At 34.8% G+C, this 26,132-nt stretch overlaps 1 protein-coding gene and 1 non-coding gene across 2 annotated transcripts in view; one reads left to right on the forward strand and one right to left on the reverse strand.

Annotated features, from left to right (window-relative positions):
• Positions 1–26,132, reverse strand: part of Ppm1l (protein phosphatase, Mg2+/Mn2+ dependent 1L) — a 295,643-nt gene that overhangs the window by 142,212 nt on the left and 127,299 nt on the right. The gene's annotated exons all lie outside the window — the stretch shown is intronic.
• On the forward strand, positions 11,841–11,974 carry LOC125616755. The gene has a single exon (XR_007347500.1). It is a non-coding gene; the product is annotated as a small nucleolar RNA SNORA70 (small nucleolar RNA).

Raw genomic sequence — 26,132 nt, forward strand, 5'->3', positions numbered from 1 at the left:
AAATAAATAAATAAATAAATAAATAAATAAATAAATAAATAAATAAAAACCTTTCCTTTCAATTGCTGTGAGAATCATGGCCTTATGAGAAGTGACATCACAGTAGATACTGAGATAGCCAAAATCAATCTGTCTCATGTTAAATATCTGTGAGAATTGTATGGTCCTAAGAATATAAAAAAATATAAGATCTCATCTACCTCAAAAGTCTTTAGACTTAGATGAAACAAAGTTTGTATAAGTTAGGAATCAAAAAGATGCAAATGATGAACCTGGTGGATCATGCACACTTTGAGAGTAATCATCAGGAAATAGGGATGTGAAAATAATCTAAATCCAGAGCTGCAGGATATAAGAAATTAGATGCCTATTTCTAAGTCCCTGAAAGAGCAACTATAAAATGGGTTTATGAGCATCCTCTAGGTATTCTGGAATGTAATCAGTAGCGGATGAAAATCTCTGATCATTAGTAACCTCCATATGACTGAGAAATAACTCCGAATTACTTGGCAATTGCTGATTTCCTTTGTTGATGATAAGAAATGTTCTGGGTCCCTGCAAATCTAGCACTCAGACTAAGTTAACTTGACATGTTAACTGCCTTCTATAAACAGGGTTGTGTTGTTATATCATAGAAATTCAAAAAGTTGTACAAGTATGTAAAGATTTTTATTAAATAAAATAATTTCCTGTTCAGGAACCTATTCATGTTTGAAATTTTATGTATTTGGAATATTTAGAAACTTGAGGGTTCTATATTTATAGGCTTGATTTATTAGATTTGAAAGCATTTCTCACACACTGAAATTTTAAGTCAGACAATTCAAATACTTAAAAGGAAAAAAATACATATATTAAGTTTTTAAGCACAGTTTAAATGTTTAATCAATTTTGTAAATGAGACCAAATATTATTCAAAGGCCCCGTAAAATTAATATTAAACTTTCTCTGCTTATATACACAAAGAAAGAAAATAGAAGTGGAAGCTGAATTTTAAAGAACATAAAGAAGAACTAAGGTTTGGGGGGCTATAATTGTAAAAATATTGTCAGATTTTAAAATTAAAATTAAACCTTTTACAGTTTTTTAGTCACACACCAAAAAGCACCCTCAAGAACATCAAAAATCTCATAACCCCACTGCCTCTGTTGATGATCCAAATATTCAGCTTCCTGATTGGCCAGTCACCTCAGCTGGTCTTCGTGCAGAAATGTCATCTAATGATTTAAAAGGGTAATTGTAGGCTCTACCACAATTATGCAGGAGGAAGATTAAATAATTTGTTGTTTTTGTTTTCTGACATTCCTTACAGAATCATACCACATTGAAAAACAGGGATTGTCTCAACTTCAGAAGTTTTAATGAGTTTTGACAGTGAAACTCAATCAGATTTGTCTTTGGCAAAACTAGAGTAAGAAAAAGTGTTTTGTAAATTTCTGATTCAGGCTAAGAAGATAGGGCTTTTCCATCCCTAAAAACTGATTGATAGGCAATGCTGTCACAGTCACTTCTGTGCTGCTGTTTCTTAGGTATGGCCATCTTAAAATGCAGGCCTTCTAACTATATCATTTTGGTGCCAGAGGGGACCTAGGTAAGCAAATTTTCATACTACAAAATGGATGATGTTATAGTCAGTTTCTAGTATATGAAGAAAGTCTGAGGAATGAGTAAAATATTATCAGGAATTCAAGGGTGGGGGTGGTGTGTCAGATAGAAAAACAGTTTTTTGTTCAAACTGTATGGCAGCCAAACACATACCAGGTATATAGGATCCTAAATCCTTAAGCAATAGAACATGTCATGATAGCCTTGTGAGCACATGTGCACACAGACACACAGACATAAACACACACACACACACACACACACACACACACAAAGCAGGTGACTGAGAATTCAATGTGGCAAGATACAGAAATCAAATGTAGAAATACAATTCCTGGGTTTCAGCTGTCTCAAGGAAATGTGCAATCTCCTTGTGGGATGGGAGATTATATACTGCATTCCTAAAAAATAACTTCCTCTTATTGAGAGAAAAGTAAACAGGCTTTGTTGCCCTTCCCTTTTATCCAATAGAGCTTCCAGATGGGTCATTAAACCCCATTGTGAAAGAAAAGGCCAAGAAGGTCCTTCCATTGAGAATATGGTCTTAGAAACCAGGAAGAGGAGGGGGCAGGCAGATGGTGTCAGTAGGTCCTTCCAGTCTTGAGGGCTTGGCTCTTGTGCCATAGCACTTCCAGAGGTGTCAGAATGCCCTCAAACTGATGTGGTCACTGGCTGACTCTAGAACACACTGCCCATGTTGCTCTGGGGAGCCTACCTGCAGGGACAAAGACTCTAGGGTAGGTACTTTTGAGAGCCGCCCACCTCAAAGAGTAGATTGCCATTTTGGCCTTGCCAAAGTGTTCAGAAAAAGCCATAATGGCCATGATGATGGTTCAGGCCCAGACGTATCCCCAGGTTCCCAGGACCCTTAAATACAGTGTGAAACAGAGTGATGGGCAGGTGGGGGAGGGTTCCACTGATGACTGACATCAGATTCCTCACTAGCAAGAAGGGCTTAAAATTGAGTGATAAACATAAAGACAAATACTTTCTTCAACCCAAGTCTCATAGAGTGATTTGTGTATTAACTTTCTAATGCAAAACAGGTATATGATATTTAGATGCAGGAGGATATTTTGACACAGGATAATTTTTGTCAGTCTAAAAACAAACTGTTGAGATTTTACCTTTTGTATAACAAGGAATACAATATATGCAACAAACATCCTCTCCCTTTCCAAAAGGCTTCCTGCATCCATGAGTCTACAAGCTACTACAGGGCAACATGAGGATGAGGCCCAGTTCTTTTTTATCTTTCAGACAACACTGTCAAAATGGTTACAATGAAATAACCAATTTTGGAAAAGAGCCCAGTTCTTAAGTGGCCCAACTATGATCTCAGATAAATGAAAAAGCAGAACACAGTTGACACTGAGGCCAAATGGAGGGAAAAAGCAAGAAAGAAAAGGAAGTCCTTACAAAAGATTTGTAGGACACCCAGACTGCTGAATCAAAGGATTCAGAGAGCTGTTTCCCAAAATATATTCTAACCCAACTTCATGGAGTATTTAGTGGGTTTTATCAATTTTATTCAAAACTAAATAGTATTGATGTTTATAATTCTTTCTCATAGAGAATAAAGAAATTAAAGTCATTATCTTAGTCTGAGAAGATTTCACCATCTTTCTCATTAACCATTCCAGTGTTTAATAACATTCTCTTTAATCTCTGTTTTATTCCTCATACTCATCTTTAAATTTAGTCTCCATTTCATTTGTATACATCATTGTACTTCCAAGTCTAATTACTTGCACATGGAATGTTGAAATTTAATGCTACTGCCTAATAAAACAAACTTGTCAGTAATAAGCTTTTTCTCATTTCTGAATTAAAATAATTCCAGGCAACAGTATTTTATTAATTACTAGATCCATGAAGTAATACATGTCTTATTATTCTATTTCAGTCAAATTAATGATGAGATACCTAGAAATGGTTCTGAAAGGATCACTTTCCAAAATAATTTTTGAATTATCAGAATATATTCTCCCTAATTTTTCAATTTGCTGCAAATACTTATATGTTAAATAAGAACTCTTAAGGAAAAATATATTTAGTCCATAACTTCTCATAACTTCTCTTTTATATTAGATTATTTATGCATAGCTTCATTTTTTAAGATTCAGTTTTCTTTCACATCTTAAAGACATCTCTAATCTTACACTGAACTCATAGTCTCTGTGATGTTTTGTAACAAATTTCTAAACAGATCGGAGTACAAATTATCAAAAAGCTTTGGCATGCTGCTTTGCCAAAGTACTATACAGACAAATCTTGACTGCTCAGAAGTTATTATGGATTTATTCAGTCATTTGTTTACTTTACAGCTATTTATTAAGTTTCTACTATGTCCCAGTGCTAAATGCTAGGCATATATAACAGTAAGACAGGGAAGATGAGCAAACAAAAAGGCAACCATCAAAAGGGGTTATGGCTCAGTGGTAGAGTGCTTGCCTCGCATGAGTGAGGCACTGAGTTTGACACCCGGGACCACATAAAAAATAAACAAATAAAATAAAGGTATTGTGTCCATCTATGACTTAAAAAAAGGGGGAGATATTGGGGGGTTGTGAGTGCCATGACAGTACAAGCAAAGGGTGTCCAAATGAGGGTGCAGCTAAGCAAACTTTTCCCAGTCAAAGTAACTTTGGCAGGTGAGTTCACAGAGTAAGAAAGGTTAGTGTGCAAGTGCGCATGCACAGTGGGGCAAAAGGAGGACCCAGAGGCATTGGACAAGGTATAAGGTAAATAAAATTATGAGGTAAATAAAAAATTATTTCCAAAGAATGTAAATAGTTAAGGACTTAAATCTTGATACATAACAACTTTTATTTATTTAATTGTTTGGGCTGAAATCTACCTAGAATTTTATTACAAAGAACAAAAGGAACATAAATGATAAATTAATATTTTCTTTATAATTCAGGGCCATCACATTATTAGCATGTGGAGTCCATCAGGGTCCACTGGGATTTGCTACACCTACATTAAATGGTCCCAAATTGGCCTTAATTTGAAATCATACCTTTTTTCTCATAGTTATCTTCCCAGATCATTTTTATATGGTAATATGGTATTAATGGTTCTGCTTAAGAGTCCCTCTTCACCTGCCTTTTGCTTTTTAAAAAAATATTTACTATTTTAGTTGTAGTTAGACACAATATCTTTATTTTATTTGTTGATTTTTATGTGGTGATGAGTATCAGGGCCTCACACATGCTAGGTGAGCGCACTGCAACTGAGCCACAACCCCAGCCCACTGCCTTTTGCTTTTAATAGCTGTGGACGTGAAAAATGGACAGCCAGGCTTATGAAAAGCATGCCAAAAATAAGAACTTTAAGCTCTGAGTTAGAGGCTAGAGAAATTTTGCTGTGCCTAAAGAATATGAGAGTGCAAGGAAGGCCCTTATCAATCTATTCTAGCCTTCACAGTTCACTTTGCTTGGTGTTCATTGACTTGTTATATTAAAGGTAAATAAAGTAAAAAAAAAAAATGCAAGATCTAGAAAGGTCAACAATTTCTAAAAGTGGAAACACTTTCACTGACCTGTCACTCTAAATGTTACATAATAACATTGTCAGTTTAGATGAATCTATACAACAAACTAGAACGGGCCATTTATAATGATAGTAGATTGGGAGATTTCTTTAACACTTTTAATGCCTTTAAGCAATATGAAACCAAATTTGTCCCATTACTTCATTTTCAAAAGGCTTACTCAGTGTCACTAAATATTATACTATCGTGTGAGACTCTAAGTCAATGAGAGCTGATGATATATTAAGTTGTGGAAGACCAGAAACAAATGGCATTAAAAGTATTCGAGAATCCTAATCTTTCTCATCCTTAGCACCTGTTCTCCAAGCCTTTATGCCTGTGTTCTTCCCCAGGGGAGTTAGCTTGCAATAATGCACAAAGATGGCACAAAAAATAGCTGAGAGGCAAGCATTGAAAAGTCACTTTAAAATTGGTAGTGGTCAGGTTCTCTTTTCACTCCTATTAGGAAAACCTGACTCTAGCAATAAGCTCCATGGTCTTAATCATGCACATATTCAACCCAAGAAACAGAACAAGAAGCATATGGAGGAAAAAGCAGTAACTGAAGTTAGAAACATATGTTTTTCCAAGGGATTGCCAGGAAAAAAAAATAAGTGGAAACTGGTATTCAACTGGCAGCTGTCTTTAAAAAAAAAAAAAAAAAAAGATATGTAGGCAAGCATCATCACTCAAATTCATTTCAGATTATTAAACTTAAAAATGACAAAAGGAATATTTTAATCTATATTTTCTATTATACATTTATTATTCAGCATTTTATCCCTCACAGTAACTACAACAGTTTCCCAAACTTTACAATTTTTAATAACTATTTCTCAAATGTATGGGTATTTAAACCCATTAACCAATCTGCTTTACATTATCACATCTTCAGCAATTTCTATACGACACACTCCTGTAGGAGCAACTAACTCTCTGGCATGGGTATTTACATTCTATTAGAAGGCCCTGGGAGACTCAGATAAGTGAATTGCTGGATTGGTGGGATTTCAGGCCTTAGTTGAGGGCAGGGAATATCTTCAGAATCCCTCAGACAGCTGTCTCTTGGTATTTTTATCCTTACTTTTAAAGGTTAGCTCTCACAATACAGAATCCTTATAACAGAAGACAGCTCTGTGCTTATAGAAAGAGTACCGACCCTGGACAGAGAGGCTTTTCTCAAAGAGTACATTAATTTCTTTCTCTGTTATATTAGTGGGCAGAGCTAATTGTGATAATATAAATGGAAGCCCTTTATAAACACATAAAGTCTTATATCTTAACCTGTAAGAGGTAGGGAACTATGATTTGCTCAAGAATGACAGATAGATCCCACCCTGAATAATAATTTGTCTGAAACATTAAATTAGGAAAACCTGAGAGAAAGATTTGGCCTGGGCCCTGGAGGGGGTTTATAGACTGAACACCCCAGATGATCTCTAAATCCCATTCAGCTTTCAGGGTTCGTTTCTAGCCTTACTAAAATCTAACCATTACCATCATTATTTAGGTTTTCCCAAGCCTTTTAAATCCCAACTGTCCCTTTTCAACACTGCTCCTGACTTAACACAGATTAATCTCGTAAATTGAGAATTTTATACCAATTTCTCTGTTTCCTCTCTTGAATGCAGGGATACAAATTACTCTCAGGGGTTCAAAATACCTCTTCCAGCAAAACAGAAGAATTGGTAGTACTATGGGATCCTTGCAAAATGGTCAACATTGCAGAAAGTGGAAGGGTTAAAGTTCTGAGGTTCACTCTACATACTCTTTGTGTTCCTCCACTGGAGGCAAAGGAAGTTATTAGTCCTCCTTGGAAATGTCTCATCCCATGGGTGATGAGACTGCCTAGGCTGGAAAGCAATGCTAATGTACTCTCCACCAGTGGGGTTTGTTTTTTCTCATAGCATAGGCACATCAGGAATACAAGACAATTAATACAATAAAAATTAGAAAGTTTGGACCTAGTGAAAGGGGCTCAAGGAGACTTCTTTTAGTCTAAGTCTTAGATCAGAGGACAAAGGAATACCCACTCACAAGCAGTTAAGAACAGCTCATTATAGTTAGGGCTTCCACAGAGGGCTTTTAGCAGAGTCCAGCACAATGAAGAATATGCATTTGGTAAGAAAATCTGTCCTGCAGAACTCTGCAGAGACCAAGAGTGCTAGATGACTATCATTGACATTTGGGGTCCTGCCTAGCCACTCCTCAAACTCTCCACCACAGCCAATAACACAAACTCACCCTAAATCTTACCAATCTGACAGTGACATTTACTCCTTCCAAGAACCCTCTCAGTAACATTAATCTTCAGTCAAGACTCTTTCTTATATTCTGCCACATCTAGATGCAAAAGATGAGGCTATTAGTATCAAAACAGGACAGCTGTGGAAGGAGAATACCAACACAAATCCCAGTTGTCCCTGAAGCTACACATGTCCCTCATATTCAAATCCTCACACATGAGAGCTAATTCCTTCTACATTATAGGTGACTGGATGATAACCTTTTTGGTCATGCTCTTTAATCTTCAACCAGGGTATTTTTAAAAACCACAACATTGAAGGAGTTCATAGGATAAGTTCAGATTTCCCTCAGCTTAAATGTTTTGAGTTCCAAAAGAAATGGCTTACTACAGTGCAATCATTTTGGTAACCTGCTGCCTACCAACTAGATGCCACACTTAAAAAGTTATTTCAATTTCTCTGAAAAACACCACAAAAACTGAAGAAACACTTCATAAGAATGCACGTGTAATTATTAAAAAGCTTGTAAAAATATATACACAAAATAAATGAATAAGATTTAGGAAATCACTGAGTTTTTTTTTTTTTTGAAAAAAGAAAAGAAATGCCATAGAATTAAACTCAAGATTAAGTTTCAAGTTTTGAATATATTTCAAAATTGAGAATCAACAATGATGAACATTATTCTTCTTCCTACGTAGTCAATGTTTTAACAAAACAACTAGTGTCTGTCTGTCTGTCTCTCTCTCTCTCCATATTTTCATTGGTGCATTATAGCTGTACATAATGATGGGATCTGTTGTTACATATTTGTACATGCACATAGTATTACTCCATAGCAGTTTCCCCTCTTTCTCCACTTGTCACCTCTGGTTCCTTTCCTCTAATAATCTCCCTCTGATTTTCATGAGATCTCTCCCACAACTTTCTTTTCTTTTTTCCTCTCTGGTTTCCATAAATGAGAAAAAACATAGGCCCTTGATAATAAGTTTGCTTATTCATTTAACATAATAGTTTGTAGTTCCATCCATTTTCCTACACATGACATAATTTCATTTTTCTTTATGGCCGAATAAAACTTCTTTGTATATACATATCTATTTTCTTTATCCACTCATCCATTGGTAGACTACTAGGCTGGTTCCATAGTTTGGCTATTGTGAATTGTGTTGTTATAAACATGATGTAGGTATCACTATTGTTTTGATGACTTCAATTCTTTAGGATAAATACCAAGGAGTAGTATAGCTAGGTCATATGGTGGTTCCATGCCTAGTCTTTTGTGGAACCTCCATACTGATTTCCACTGTAGTTAGACTAATTTACAATCCATCCAACCATGTAAAAGTGTTCCTTTATCTCCACATCCTTTCCAGTATTTATTATTTGTATTCTTGGCGACTGCCATTCTTACTAGTATGAGATGAAATCTCAATGTAGTTTTGCTTGGATTTCTCTAATTGTTAATGATGTTGAACATTTTTTCATATATTTGTTGGCCATTTGTATTTCTTCTTTTGAGAAGTGTCTGTTTAATACATTTGCCCATTTAATAATTGGGTTATTTGATTTGTTGGTGTTAATTTTTTGAGTTCTTCATATATTCTAGATATTAATACCCTGTTAGAAGAGTAGCTAGCAAAATTTTCTCCCATTCTGTAGGTTCTCTCTCATTCCTAATTGTTTCCTATGCTGTGCAGAAGCTTTTAAATTTGAGGCCATCCATTTATTAACTCTTCAGCCAGGCTCTTCTTTCATTTGTGACTTAAAAGAGAAAGAGGTACTACTCTTGACAAGATTTGACAGAACATGACACTACTCCTGACAAGACTTGACAGAACATGACAAGATCTATCATGACAAGAAATTGATTCTTCAGCTATAATGCCTTCCTTTCTCCCACGATTAACTAAGTCAGAGCATTGCCTCACCCACAGGAATCACCTACACATTTTTAGAGACCTAGAGTTACTCCTGTAAATGCTGAAGAACCCATGCAATGTGAAGGCCCAGACTAGAAAGCAATGCTAAAATACTCTCCCTTCAGTGGGGTTTGTACACAAGGGCAGAATTTAGAGCTCCTTGGCAGGGGCAAATATACAAGTTGCTATAAACATAGTTTTTAAATTATTTAATATAGTCCAACTGTTGACTTCTAAAATCTCTCCTTAGAAAAAGAAGAGCTTAAACTCTGTTTGCTGACAACATGATCCTACATTAATAGGACCCCAAAAACTCCACCAGAAAACTTCTGAAACTCATAAATGAATTCAGCAAAGTAGCAGGATAAAAAACTAACACTCATAAATCATTTGTGTTACTATACACCAATGATGAATCCACTGAAAGAGAAATTAGAAAAACTATCCCATTCACAATAGTCTCAAAAAAAAAAAAAAAACCAATAAAATACTTGGGAATCAATTTACCAAAAAGAGGTGAAAGACCTCTACAATGAAAACTACAGAACACTTAAGAAAAAAATTGAAGATCTTAGAAGATAGAAAGATCTCCCATGTTCTAGGATAGGCAGAATTAATATAGTCAAAATGGACGTACTACCAAAAATGCTATATGAATTTAATGCAATCTCTATTAAAAATCCAATGACATTCTTCATATAAATTTAAAAAAGCAATCATGGAATCCATATGGAAAAAATAAGAGACAAATAATAGCCAAAGCAATCCTTAGTGAAAGAAGGAAGCAGGAAGCATCAAAATACCAGACCTTAAATTATACTACAGAGCTATAGTAACAAAAACAGCATGGCATTGGCACCAAAACAGGCATGAAGACCAATGGAATAGAATATAAGACATGGAGACAAACCCACATAAATACAGTTATCTCATGCTAGACAAAGGCATCAAAAACATACAATGGAGAAAAGATCCTCTTCAACAAATGGTGCTGGGAAAACTGGAAATCTATACATAATAGAATGAAATTTAGTCCCTATCTCTCACCTTGCACAAAACTCAACTCAAAGTGGATCAGGGACCTAGATATTATACCAGAAACCCCGCACCTACTAAATGAAAATGTAGGCCCAATACTCTAACACGTTGGCTTAGGAAACAACTCCCTCAATAAGACTCCTAAAGCACAAGAAGTAAAACAAAAAATCAATAAATGGAATGGTATCAAACTAAAAAACTTCTTCACAACAAAGGAAAAAAATCAAAAGTGTGAAGAGACAGCCTGAAGAATGGGAGAAAATCTTTGTCACCCACACATCAGGAATTAATTTCCAGGTATAAAAAGAACTCAAGCAAAAAGCTTAACAACAGGGACTGGGGTTATAGCTCAGGGGTAGAGCGCTTGCCTCGCTCTTATGAGGTACTGTGTTCGATCCTCAGCACCACATAAAAAATAAATAAGTAAAATAAATAAAGATATTTTTTAAAAAAGCTTAACAACAAAACCCCAATAATAAATGGATAAATGCGCAAAGGAACTAAACAGACACTTCTCGAAAGAATAAGTATGAACAAATATATAAAAGAATGTTCAACATCTCTAGCAACTAGAGAAATGCAAATTAAAATTCACTGAGATTTTAACTTATACCAATTAGAATGACAATCATCAAGAATACAAGTAACAACAGATATGGGCACAAATGTAGGGAAAAGGTACACTCATTCACTGGTGGGACTGCAAATTAGCGCAACCACTCTGGAAAGCAGTATGGAGATACTAAAAGAACTAGGAATGGAATTTGACCCAGTTATCCCACTCCTCTGTATATATCCAAAGAATTTAAAATCAGCATACTGCAGTGACACAGCTACATCAATTTTTATAGGTATATGATTCACAATAACTAAGCTATGGAGCCAATCTAGATGCCCACCAACAGATGAATGAATAAAGAAATTGTGGTATAGATACACAATAGAATATTACTCAGCCATCAAGAAGACTTTATGACATTTGCCAGTAAATGGATGGATCTGGAGACTAATATGCTAAGTGAAATGTCAATCCCATAAAACCAAAGGTCAAATGTTCTCTCTGATATGTGGAAGCTAACCCACAATAAGGGGGTGGTGATGAGTAGAATTTTAAAGGATTAGACAAAGAGGAATGAAGGGAAAGGAGGGGGGATATAAATAGAAAAGACAATGGAAAGAATCTGACATATTTTCCTATGTGTACATATAGAACACACCACAGTGAAACCTACCATTGGGTACATCCACAAGACCAGGGCCATAATTAGAATAAGATATATTCCTTGCATGTATAATTTTATCAAAATAAACTTTACGGTCATGTATAACTAAAAAGAACTAATAAAAAATTAAAAACAAAACTTCTCCTTCCCTTGGCTTCTATGACAACCCTGATTTCCCTCCTTCTCAGACTTCTTTATCACCTTTTGTCCAACCTCTCCTTACACAGTTCTCTTTGGCCATCTTTTCACTGATCTCCCTCCAGAGGGGGAGGGCTCATTTATTCTCATGGCTTTTAAAATTACCTTTGGCTCAGTGTACAACAGCTGCAAACAGCAGCCTCCTTGGTAGTGTACATAGCCTGTGGCTTGTATGGGCTGCCTTAAGGCTCCTTGGAGATGGCCCTTTCCATGGATGTTCATGTCTCTAATCTTGTGGTTCCCAATTATGACATCAAGCAGTATGTGGGGTGCCTTTAGAAAGCCCCAGGGCATGGTGGGCAGTGCCTACTTTGGCCAAGTCATCACATCTATCTGCACAAAGATGAAGAACAAGGATACCAGTTTAAGCACCTGGGCCTCCAGAAAATTCACATCTCAAAGAAGAGAGGCTTCACCAAGTTTAATGAGAATGAATGGTAGCTGAGAAGCAGCCCATCCCAGATGGCTGTGGGGCAAAATATTCCTCATCATGGTCCCCAGGACAAGTGGTGGACCCTACACTCATGATGGCTTCCATTGTGCTGCCTGCTTCCTTAATCAGATCCACAAATAAATAGTGCTTCCTGTCTTCAGAAAAAAAGAAATTATTATCAGGTTGACGTTCCCAGATTTCTGTCCTAAACACAGAAAATTCCTGGTCTCCAGACTAGTGTGTCTAAATGGACATCTACATAAGACCATTCAGTGCTCTAATACCTTAAACTCTGCAAACCTAAAATGAACTTTTTAACTTTTTCCCAGGATCATATCTTCCTCTCCTATTGCTTCATAGTTAATGGCATCTCCTTATGCCAATTACACCAAATAAAAATGAAGAAGACTCCCAACTTGCTATATCTGTTATCAGCACCTATAATATCTCATCTTTGTATCTCCATTTCACTCCAGTGCCATGCCTTCAGGACAACCTATCTCGTCCTCATGCAAAGTCCCCCACATCTATCCCACATTATTGCCGACAACTTCTCTGCAACATTCTTTTATATATCTAGCTGATCCCTTAATTTACCATTATTTATCTTCCCTTTAAAAATATTTATAGTATGTAGAAAATGTAAATCTCTTAGCAAAGAAATCTGGACTTGACAACCCACTCTCTTACTAGTCTAATCTTCTATCACATCTTTTTAAGCACACATTACTCTTGCCATTGCTTATGTATGCAGAGTTCACCAAGGTTCTGTTTTTAACAATTCTTCTCCCTGAGTTCATGTTTGTATTTTTATTCAGCTGTGCCTTGTTTATGTCATTCCCTGAGCCAGAAATGAATTCTCTCACCCTTAACCATAATATTGTATACAATACTCAAGTTCCAGCTCAAATACTAGCCCCTTTGATATCATTATTTACATTCCTGTATTGTTGCCTATATTACTAAGAGAATATGTTTAAGCATTAACTACCCTATTTGGGGAGCTGCTTCAGAGCAAGGACTCTGTCTTGATAATCATCATATGCCTATACTATTTATCTCTGTACATTCACATTAAGTAGACAGGCCGCCAAAAATATTTAGTGAATAAATTAGTTCTCTTTGCTCCAGTGCTCCATGATTATTTGTTTCTAAATGTAAGATGTATTTTTTTAAAAAAAGAACTGTGATAAGCAGATTACATACAGTCTAACCCTCTCTTAAGCAAACTTTTTTCTCTCAGTTTATGAGTATTTATAAAACAGAGCTTAAGAAAACAGATAAACTGCTATTCAACAAATATTATTTGTTTAAGTGAACAACACTGCATCCATTTCATATCATTCCAAACCTAACTAGAATCTATATTCCTTCTCCGTAGATCACTTTGAGGTCAACTATCCTCAGTAAAAGCAACTTTTACACCATAGTTTTAATCATTAAATAGAATGAAATATAAACATAATATGCTACTTTAAAAAAAAACAAACCTGCAGCCACATTTCTTGAAGAACTGATGGTAACCATTATGGAGTCATTCAAGCAGAAAGACTATCAAAAATTCAAAATTTACAATGTGAAAGAGAAAAGGCCTATTTTGACTTATAGTTTCAGAAGTTTAAGTCAATGGTCAATTGGCTCTGTTGTTTTTGAACCTGTGGAAATGCAGAACATCATGGTGGGGAACACATGGGGAAGCAAAGCTACTTAACCTCATGCCGTCTGGGACGTGAAAGAGAGAGAAAGGAAGGGGCCAGGATCCCAGTATCCCTTTCAAGAGATGCCCCCAATTATATAACTTCCTTCCATTAAGTCCTGCCTCCTGAAGGTTTCACCAGCTCCCAAAAGCACTATCAGCTAGAGTCTTCAACATGAGAACCCTGAGGAACTTAAGATCCAAACCATAACAAGAGTGAGTACGTTCAAATAGATTCACATTCAAACAGACAATATAAAGAAATAAAAAAAGACTTCATTCTTTATTAAATATTATTTGATTATCCCTCCAGAATCATTCTCTACCCTTCCATTCTTTTCTGTGCTCTGTACTAAGAGGCTGACCTGCGTCAGATTCTCTTGCCTCCTAGCTTCTCACTGGGTCTAGCCAATGGGAGGCAACAGATTATAGGAAAGAAGGAGAGCAGTTGGGACACTTATTTCCTTGGATTCCTCCCTGCCTGGATACAAGCAGTGACTATGTTCCTGCTCCCATTGAACATCCCTCTCTCCTACTCTCAGTTCTTATGATTTCTAGTAATGATTCCCTCTCTTTGCCCCTTCAAGCTTGGACTAATGATTGGAACATGATTGCAGTGATGACTCTGTAGTTACAAAACAACCATGACTTCCTTCTTAGGTACTTGGTCTCTTGCTTGCTCTGCAGTTTCAACCTCAACTGCCATGTTAGAAGCTGTCCTATTGAGGGTCATATGGCAAGGAACTGAGAAAGCCCACCTGCCAACAGTCAGTTAGCAATTAAGACCCTTAGTAAAACAGTCTGCAAGGAATTGAATTCTGCTAACAATCATATGAGTGGGCTCGGAAGTAGCTCCCCCACCACTCAAGTCTTCAGATGGGCCTTCAGCTAAGCCACCAGGCTCATGAGAGATCCTGAGCCAAGAAAACCCAAGTAAGTTGCACCCAGATTCCTAATCCACCCAAACTGTGAGAAAATAAATGGTTGTTGCCTTAATTTGATAATATTTAGGATAGTTATACAGCAATAGTAAATAATATATATATATATATACTGAGCCAGACATCTCATCCAGTTCTATTTTAAAATATTTATATTCCTGTATAATTACAATCTACAGAAACTAACAGAAGAGTACCAAGAGAAGGATATAAAAATTTAAAATATTAGCATACATGGTCTTTCTTCAAAAAGAAATGAGAGACTAAAACTGACTAATAAAGGACTAAGATTTTAAAATTTAAAAAATTCAAGTAGAAAAGAGTTTTCTTGGGAGAAAATGTGATATTTTTAAAAGATTTCAGAAATGTTTTTTCTACTTCTGTTTTTCCCATCACAAAGCAAACAGCATTAACCTATACTAAATTTTTAAAATAAGGACTAAGGAATGGAAAAACTAATGAAAGATAATGTAAAAATCTATATAGGTTTCATTCTGTAAGTTTTCATGACTTGCTTTTAGGATACTAAAAGGAACTGAAAGAGTCTCTTGGAAATCATTTGTCATATAATTGTTTAAAATAGAGGACATACAATGAATAGAAGTTATAAATATATTATGGCTATGACTTTGAGTATGACTATTAAAAAAATAGTCCTAGAAGTTACTGGTATTCAAGTTAACATCGAGTATGGGGGGAATGTTACCTAAAAACTAATTAAAATAAGTGATTGGAAAGTCAATTTTCCAACTTTATCAATGAATCAGGAACCTATAAGAATGCAATACTCCAAGGTGAACAGGATTCAATTTGAAGTATAATGAGATTGAGAATGATCAAATGGCAGAACATGCTCTTCATAATTAGAACATGGTTTCAAAGTAGATCCACAATAGGAAGAACACTCATTCTGAGAGACACTGTCATATATTACAACTGACAGGGAAAATGCAAAAAGAAATTCAGTGTAACAACTTTATATGAGGTTAGATTAGCAAATGACATAAGTCAAAATTACCCTTAATATCTCTCAGGAAGACTGTAACAAAGACTGTAACATCTCTCAGTGAATCCAACTCAACCAGTCTTTCTTCCAGCACTAGAATAGATCTTTATTTTATATTTTTTCTTCTGTAAATCAAATGAAAAAGTTGGATCATATTGTGTAAAATCACATGTTTTTCAACACCAAAATCACTTCCAGTATGGCAAAAGGCTCCCATGAGAGGCAGGCACATGGTAACTGAGATGTCTATGGAACAGCAGGTTCACATCTCACACCTCAGGCTCATTCCAGGAATAGCATAGGGAATCGCTCAAATCATCAGATATTCACCACCACCTCCCCATTCCTCCCTACCTCTCTCCCACTGCACTCCCATAATATAATGTATATATGATAACTAACTGCTGCAGTTGAACACGGTGGGGGAAAAATCTAGTTACAGTCACACACTGAGGTCTAGGCCATAGTCACATCCTTACCATGTTTCACTTCCACACTGGGATTATAAAATACCTACTAGGAAAGACAGGAGAATGGAAACAGCTTTGCTTTCAAAGTCAAGGAAATTGGCTCTAAGAGATGAGCTCTACCCTACATTAGTAATGTGAATATGAGCTTACTTCTTAACTTCTCTAGGATTCAGCTTTCTCTTTTTAAAACTATAAGCATGAGCTGGGAATGTGGCTCACTGGTAGAGTTTTTGCCTTGCATGCTCAAAGCCCTGGATTTGATTCCTAGTGCCACAAATAAACAAATTTTTAAAATAAATTTTTAAAATGTAAGCACATTATTCTAGATAGTAATGTCTCTAATTTTCAGTCTAGATTATGTCTCAGTTTCCCACTACATCATGTTTTGAAATCTTTTTTATTTTCCTAATACCGTCAAAAATTTAGTGGCTAATGTTTGAAAGGTTGGGCTCTGAAATCTAGTAGACCTATGTTCAAATCTGTAGCTGTAATTTTCTGAGACAATGTGCAATTTTCTAACCCTTCTAAACTTCTGTTTTACCATTTTAAATGGAGACAATAATGTCCTTTTTGCAATAAGATTGCTATAAAGATAAATTAGATAGTACATATAAATCACATAATATAGTGTCTAACACATTGTATGCTAAATGAATGTTGCTGATGATGTTACATGCATAATAATTCATTAAATGTCTGGTTAGGACCAAGCCTCAGGCCTTATCTACAGAACAACAACAACAAAAAGGAAGCAAGTGATTCCTAAAATATCTAACTGATACCCCCTACGCCAATCCACAAAATTCTCAAAATCCAATCCTATCCAGTTTATCATGTCTATTTGGGGCTTTCACAGTGTAGGACAGGTTTCCAACATAAGAACAATAGACTATGCTTACACAAAAATAGAAAAACTGTTTTGCAATTGAGATTATTCTCTTATATGAAAAAAAAAATCAAGGAAGGTTATATGAGATTTTATTCTGCTATAAAAATCATATTCTTCCTTCTAATCAAAATTTTAACATTCAAAAGGTAGATTTAAAAGTAAAGGGAAAGAAAAGACAGGGGGAGCCTAGTATTAAAATTCTGCCTAGAGAAAGGTTAAGGACTGGAATTTATATGCCATATAAGAGAGTAATTAAAAATAAATAATTTGAAAGGCATTATGATAAGAAAAACATAATTACCATGTTTCTTGAATTAGTTTCTATTCTTCAAAAAGCAATCCAGTCCCAAAACATAAAACCACCTCAAATTTAGAAAATTAACTTAATGATACTAGAGTGGTTGTTATTGAAGCCTGTTCTTGGGGTTTTCTTAACTCTAAGAAAATATTGTCCTTATATTCATTTTGTTGAAAGAAAATGGATTCATTTGGCTGATAAACTGCTTTAACTGAGTTCTTTCATTCATTTCAACTTCTAGAACACTCTTGAGTTTCCATTCTCCTGTCTTACCTATTTGCTCTAAATGACTCATATTTCAGTATTTTGGTAATTTATATAATGTACTGTGCTAAATCTCAATTGCTTTCCATTTTTGTCTTCAAATACCACATTCTTCACTTTTTTGTTAACTTTTACTTTACCATAGCTACTAGAAAAATAAAACCTAATTCCAAAAGAAATTAAAGGACAAAAATCACATAAATATCTCCAACTTATCTTAATTCACCTTAGTTTTTTGAAGGCAAAAGAGAGTTCAGTTAAAAAGTAATTCCTAGGAGGTCTTGGTTTCCTAGACTCACTGCAAGACCCCTAAAAATTTTGTCAGTATAGAGTACTAGAACTAAGAATAATGAGCAATGATATATAATAATATAAACAATAAACACATCAATTGGATTTTTAATAGCCAAAAGAAAAAAATCTACAAAAATTTTCCATGATTAATTTTTACAATTTGTTAGTTTCATGACAGGAAAATCTGAGTGCATATTGTCGCTGAGATAGGATTCTGAACCTAGAACTTGAAGACCTCGTTATATTTCTGATACTACCTCCAAAAGTAGTGTAGTATTCATGTCAGCAGAGATATTTTACCTTGAATATGCACTTAAGTTCTCTATTCCTCAGTATTCTTTGCAACCTCACCAGATGTTGCAAGGATCAGAGAGAATAAAAAGACATGGAATATTTCCCTCCTGTAGAAAGATTACAAGAAAGACTTTCAAATACAGCAAAGAACAGAGAGGAACAGTGCAGATATTACACTTAAGGCTAAAAACCCCTTTCTATGGAATAGAGCTCTTCAAATTTTAGCATGCATCACAAACCCCTCAAGGATGGTTATTTTTAAACCCCTATCTATAGAAGACTCACTTTATTTTTCACTTGAAGAATCTATTAAACACAGAGGTCCTTCCTCTGCCAAGTAGAGTTTGACTTTCTAACAAATTTCCTGGTGATGCTAATGCTGGTGCAGCTTGTCAGGAGAACACACTTTGAAAACAGTATCTTAGAATGCTGAATAGTATGCCACATCCACTATCCAACTGTCTTCACAGCCAGGAGGGTTAGGTTGGAGCACATAATGAACAATCACATTTTTGCCCATCCACATAAGGCCCACTTTCCCCTTCTCTAGCTTTATTTCCACTCACTAGAAAACACTGATTTTTAATACCCTAGAGATTCTTTCATCATAAAATGAAAGATGAATCATTTCATTATCCATCTTTCCTACAAACTCTAAGCAGTGACTTTCTTAATGAAGCTGATTAGTTTTGATAGGCAGCCTCTGTCTCATTCATTCCTGTCAATTCAAAAAGCTTACAAAAACTTACACAATGGTGCCTCTCCTTCCTTTTCTGAATTTAGTAATGCTGATGTTGCAGTACTTCAACACCAAGACATTTTATAAACATGGGTAGGTTTCACAGGATTTTATCCAAACTTGTGTGTTTTGCCTAATCATATGTTTTATTAAAATAAGTTTAACTACTGCCCTTCAATCACATATTTTTTTCTGATATAAAGTAACACACATTTACACTAGGAAACTTAAGAAATACAGAAATATATAAAGAAATCAATCAAAATCAACTATAATCCCTTTGCTCAAAAAGAGCTACTGTGAAAATTTTGATGTACTTTCCTTCAGTCTTTTTCAACACATATAAAGATTATACTGAGTAACATTTTACCATCATATTTCCCCTAGCTAATAAGTTGTAAGAATATCAAATATTCTTTTAGAGTTATTTAATGGTCATAATATTTTATTACATGGATGAGCCATAATTCAACAAAAAAATATTATTAATAACATATTTAGAGTAGATTCACAAAACCTACAGGAGAGCAGACCTTTAGCCTTGGTTCATATAGAAAAATTGTTTTATTCATTCATTGTTTCTGAAGAGGGTCTTAGCAACACCTTTTTTAAAAAGCACAGGTTCATTTCCTTGCGGACATCAACCAATGCTTATCCAAGGTATGGTCACCCAAATAATGTTTCTTTTCCCTCAACTTGAGGCAAAGATAGAAACAAGGCCTTAATGATTAGAAGGATGGATGGATGGATGGATGGATGGATGGATGGATGGGTGAATGGACAGAGGGTTGTTTAGTTGAATAGATCGAATTTTATAAAGATAAATAAATACAGGTATAGATATAAATATATAGCTAAGCCATACATACACATTTTAACAGTATCATGTATCTATATATCTATACTTCCTAATATATTATAGTTTCTCTTGGCTTCTTGTCTCTCTCATTAGAATATAAATTGTGGAGAGCAGGTGACATTTCTTATCCAACTTTATCCCTCCCCTCCTTTCACAACTTTATCCTTCTCTCTCCTTGCATACACACACATAGCTAGCACAGTGCCTGAGTAAATGTTTTCTGAATAAAATATTGTAATTAAAGTAATAGAGGCCCAGTGCAGTGGCACATGCCTGTGATCCCTGCAGCTCCAGAGGCTGAGGCAGGAGGACCTAGAGTTCAAAGCCAACCTCAGCAAAAGCAAAGCACTAAGCAACTCAATGAGACCCTGTCTCTAAATAAAATACAAAATAGGGCCAGGGATGTGGCTCAGTGGTCCAGTGCCCCTAATTTCAATCCCTGGCATTTCCCCCCCCAAAAAAAAAATACAAAGTAATAGAAAATGCCATATTTAAAAAAATTTGGAAAGCAGTATGGAGATTCCTCAGAAAATTCAGAATGGAACCATTTGACCCAGCTATCCCACTCCTTGATTTATACCCAAAGGACTTAAAATCAGCCTATTACAGTGATGCAGCCATGTCAATGTTTATAGCAGCCCAATTCATAATAGCTAAACTATGGAACCAACCTAGGTATCCTTCAATAAATGAATGGATAAAGAAAAGGTGATGCAAACAAAACTATTTCTATTTACTATGATGAAAAAAGAGAAAAGGTGGTGTGTGTCTGTCTGTGTGTGTGTGTGTGTGTGTGTGTATATATATATATATATATATATATATATATATATATATATTCCCCCCAGTGAACTATTACTCAGCTTTAAAGAAGAATGAAATTATGACAATTGCCGGTAAATGGATGAAGTTGGAGAATACCATGCTAAATGAAATAAGCCAATCCCAAAAAACCAAAGGCCAAATGTTTTCTCTGATATGAGGATACTAATTCACAATGAGGTGGGTGGGGAGGGCACTAGGGAAGAATAGAGCTACCTTAGATTAGGTAGAGAAGAGTGAAGGAAGGGGAGGGGAGGCATGTATAGGAAGGATAGTAGAATGAAACAGACATTATTACCTTATGTACATATATGACTACATGACCAATTTGATTCTACAACATGTAGACTCAGATAAATAATAAATTATTTCCCATCTGTGTATGATATATCAAAATGCATAAATGTACTCTACTATAATGTATAACTAATTAAAATAAATTTTAAGATTGTTTAAAAAGTAAACCTCTTTCTTTTAATTCTTGTGAAGGAGGTAAGTAAAACCTAATTAAATATTTTACATACAAATACAGTTCTGGGCTAGATAGAGTTTGTTGCTTAAACTGACACATTAATATGTAAACTACTTTTTCTATAATTCAAATACTACTATTTTCTACTTATTTATATTGAATTCAGTTACCATTCTAGAAATCTGGTCATTAGAGAACACTGGCCTTAGTTTGACAATAATAACAAAAATGGGAAAATGAAATTGGTGCCATAAATAAGCACAGCTCACCTCTATGCTACAGCAGTGACTTTCAAGATCTCCCATCAACTATTTCTCTGCAACCTTGTAGAAATTGGAGGAAAATGTTATTTTAAAACTTTTCCTGCAGAAAACTTTCCTTTTCCTCTCCTGTACTTGTGCTTCTTACTCTAAATTTTCTGAGACAGGGATAATTTTCAAAAGAAGCAGCCAAAGTTTCAAACGTAAAACAAGAAGACTTGAGTTCCTGTAGGTGAAAATGAACTTACTCTACCTTTTATTAAAGTACCAACCATTCCTAACAACTGTGTTACTGCTATATATTTCATAACAGTGGTTCCAAATTCCAGGGCTGTGAAATCAGTTCAAGAGGTTCTGTAAATTCATATGCACCACTAAGCATTATCATTAGGCTTAATAAATTAGGACATACAAACACACATAGAAATAATTTTTCAAATGGATAGATATGGATGTGAACAGTTAAATGCAAACACGTGTATTTTTGTTTTAAAGATTAAGTATTGAGCCTACATATTTACCTCTAAACCTTTTTAAAAACCTACAGAAATGATAAAATTATAATATATAATAAATAATTATAAAGAGAAATACAGCATTGAAAAAAATCAAGAAACTGTAACTAAATCTTAAATTTTACATATTTTTTGGAAGAAATGAACAAATGAGATTAACATATGCTATAATGGATTAATGAAAAGTTCCTTGCCACTCAAAACAAGCCCAGAAGAGATTTCTCCACTGTATAAAGTAAAATGGATAGTTACTCCCAGGATTTTTAATAATTGTTCTAATCTAAGTTTTAATTTAAAAAGGATTAGGACATAAAATATTATACCCAGACACAATAACTATGCACAGACATCAACAAATATATTGAGAAACTTTAACATGTGAGGCAAGTTCAAACAATGTAGATAAGGTGACCTATGAACAGAGAAGCGAAGGAAGTGAGGGAGAGAGCCAGGGCCATATCAAGGAGAAAGCTTGATATGGAGCAAAGGTCTTGAAATAAACACCTGCTGTGAAGGAAGAACAAGGAACCCAAAGGAACTAAAGAAAAGTGGGTGAACAAGATAACTTACAGTGAGGACTAGACGCAAGTGACTTTTACTTAGTGAATGAATGCTGACAGGCTTCTGGATTGAATAATGAGCTGTTAAGGGCCAAATACGGCAGGAGAGAAACCAGCTGTGAGACTATATGATAATAGCAACAGGTGATAGTACCTTGGGTAGTAACTAGGGAAGTATAAGAAGTAGTCTAATTCTGGATCTATTTTAGAAGGTAGAATCTACAAGATTTTCTAACGAATTTGACAACTCCAAGATTTTATTTTGCCTGATGAACTGAAGCTTTTGGCATGAAGAAATTAAATACTAAAGTTTGCTCTTATTAAGATGAATAATACTTAGGAAAGTTTAGGTCTTGGTAAGGGACCAGTTTAGAGACTGTGAAAATGGCAATATCAAATATACAATGAGATAGCTATGTATCATAGGAGATGTCTGAGCAAAAGACATAAACTTTGAATTTTTATATAGATGGCAATTAAAGTCATGAACCTGAATAAGATCACCTAAGGGATGAGAGTAAATAGAAGAGAACTGAGTTGGAAAATAAAGTCCTGTGACACAGCAACATAAAGAAACTGGGGAGACAAAAACTATCAAAATAGTGTCCCATGAGCTAAAAGAACCAAAAGAAATCAGATTCTTAGAAGTCAAATGAAAACAAGAGAAAGTAATCATATGTCAATTACTACAGAGAGCTTAGGCAAGAAGACAAAGAACTCATAGATATAATAGTGTGAAAATCATTGGTGATGCATCAGGAAATACCCCAATAAAATGAGATATTAATCCAAATTTTAAAAATGCAAGAAATGAGTATTAAAGCAGGCAATAAATAAATGGTAGTAAGCAATGAATTTGAATGAACCCCGCAAATTTCAAAGTTAAACACATGTGAAATTATTATACTGTGGCTATAAATTTTCACAGAATTGTTAAGATAATGGTTTTTGTTTTTGTTTTTTTAAGAAAACAGCTTTTAAAGAAAGAAAACATATAGCCAAGTGTGGTGGTGCATGCCTGTAATCCCAGCAGCTTGGGAGCTGAGGCAGGAAGATCAAGAGTTCAAAGTCAGCCTCAGCAAAAAACGAGGCACTAAGTAACTCATTGAGACCTTGTCTCTAAGTAAAATACAAAAATAAATAAATAAGGCTGGGGAAGTGGGTCAGTTGGTTAAGCACTCCGGTTTCAATCCTTGGTACCAAATAAATAAATAAATAAATGTAATTAGTTAAACATCTTAAGACTATCTGATTGGATAAAGATAACTATGGCAAAATGACACAGAAAAGGATGGACAAAAATGTATCTATATATAAGCATAATTAGCTAAGGCAATGCTCATATCAGTAAATTTAAAGCAAAAAAAGTCAAGTGAAGCAAAGATGGATCTTTTATATTGATAACAGGTATAATCCAAGAAAACATAATAATCACAAACTTATATACTGTATTAATTACATGAAGTAAAAACTAAAAAATATGGAAAAATCTTATAAACCAAAATCAGTGGGAGATTCTTACCTAGAATTTGTTAGCTCTTCAAAGAAAAAACACATGAGGATTAGAATAATCTAATTATTAAACAAGTTTCAACTCTTTAGAAAATTCACCTACATTTTAATATTCATTTCAAATATCTGTGGAATATTTCTAAAAATTGATCATTTAATAGGCCACATATAAAGACCAACCTCACTGCGTCCCACCATATACCAACACATGGCTGTCCCAGCCTGCTTCCATCTAGAGACAACAGCCAGGACTGGGGAGACCATCACCAAGGTTCCTGCAGGCATGATTACACTAGAGCCAAGGTATTGGTAACCTGCAGGGACACTACAAGGGACACTATAGGGTATAAATTGTAATACCTTGGATCTGTACCACTAGAGGGGAAAACACATGAAGAACATGAAAAAAACAAGGGAAGAAAATATACCCCAAACAAACCAAGATTCTACAATAATAGAATCCATTGACAGCACAGTAGATGAAATGTCAGAGAAGGAATTCAGAACATACATAATTAAAATGATGTGCAAAGCACAGAATAATATGATAGTAATTACAGGCAACAATTGATCACTTCAACAAAGAGATAAGAGAGCAAATACAGGTAACAAAAGATAACTTCAAGAAAGAAATATAAAGACCCTGAAAAAAATCAAACAAAAATTCTTGAAATGAAGGAAACAATAAGCCAAATAAAAAAATCAAATAGGAATCATTACCATCAGAATAGGTCACTTGGAAGACAGAACCTCAGGCAATGAAGACAAAATATATAATATTGAAAATAAAATTGACCACACAATGAAAATGGTAAGAAACCACAAACAGAAGGTTCAAGAATTATGGGATAACATGAAAAGACCAAATCTAAGAATTGTGGGGATAGAGGAAGGCACAGAGATAAAAACAAAAGGAATGCACAATCTCTTAAATGAAATAATATCAGAAAATTTCCCAAACATGAAGAATTGAAAAATCAAATTCAAGAGGCTTACAGGACACCAAATGTGCAAGACTACAACAGATCCATACCAAGGCACATTAATAATGAAAATGCTTAGCATGTGGAATGATAGAATTTTAAAAGCTGCAAGAGAAAAGTTTCAGAGTTTCAGAAAAGAGAAAAGTTCAGAAACAAGAGAAAAGTTTCAGAGGGGGACACCAATTTGAATCTCAGCAGATTTCTCAACCCAGACCCTCAAAGCTAGAAGATCCTGTAACAACATATACCAAACTCTGAAAGAAAATGGATGCCAATCAAGAATCTTATATCCAGCAAAATTAATAGGCCATATATAAATCATTAATAAATTCAGAAACTAAAAATGGTTCAGGTATTTTTTTTTGCACCCCAAAGACACACAAATAAAAAGTAACAATAAACAATAGATCTAATAAATTTGAGATTCTGGTAACTATTAAATAAGACACAAGCCAATGAAAAAATTAAAGCTAAAGTTACAAACTATTTGCAATTATTAACAAAAACACTATACTTAAGGGGAAACTAGTTCCTCAGTTTGAAATATTTCCTTTCATCCTTTGTATTTTGAAGGATAATTCATTAAATATTTCCATGTTGGCAAAAAGCATTCTGTATCTTCTACTAGGCATTCATTTTCCCTATATTTCCCAGCACCCTTTAAAATTATTTCTCATTTGCATGATTCTTTTTGGCTTTACAGACACTTGAGTTCTGTCTATCTAAACCAGTGGACTTCCAGCTACTAGAAAATAGGATTTATGCTTTAGCACCTTTGTACTAACTCAGGGTACACTGCTGCTCAAAGCCATTGTTCTCTAGTAGTAAAAGCTTGGTTTGGAAAGTCAGATTTATATTTGAATCCTATCTCTGCCAATTTCTAGCTGTGTAATCTCAGACATACTTCTTAACCTCTAGCCATCATTTCTCATTTATAAGTCGGGCTAGTATCATCTATTAAGTAGGTTTATATAATAAAACACATAGCAGAGTATCTTGAATATAGCTGATGCTAGGTAGAAGGAGGCTATTATGAACAGTGAGGAGTTAGATAA

The sequence above is a fragment of the Marmota marmota genome, unplaced genomic scaffold (genome assembly GCF_001458135.2).
Source record: "Marmota marmota marmota unplaced genomic scaffold, marMar, whole genome shotgun sequence".
Lineage (NCBI taxonomy): Eukaryota > Metazoa > Chordata > Mammalia > Rodentia > Sciuridae > Marmota > Marmota marmota.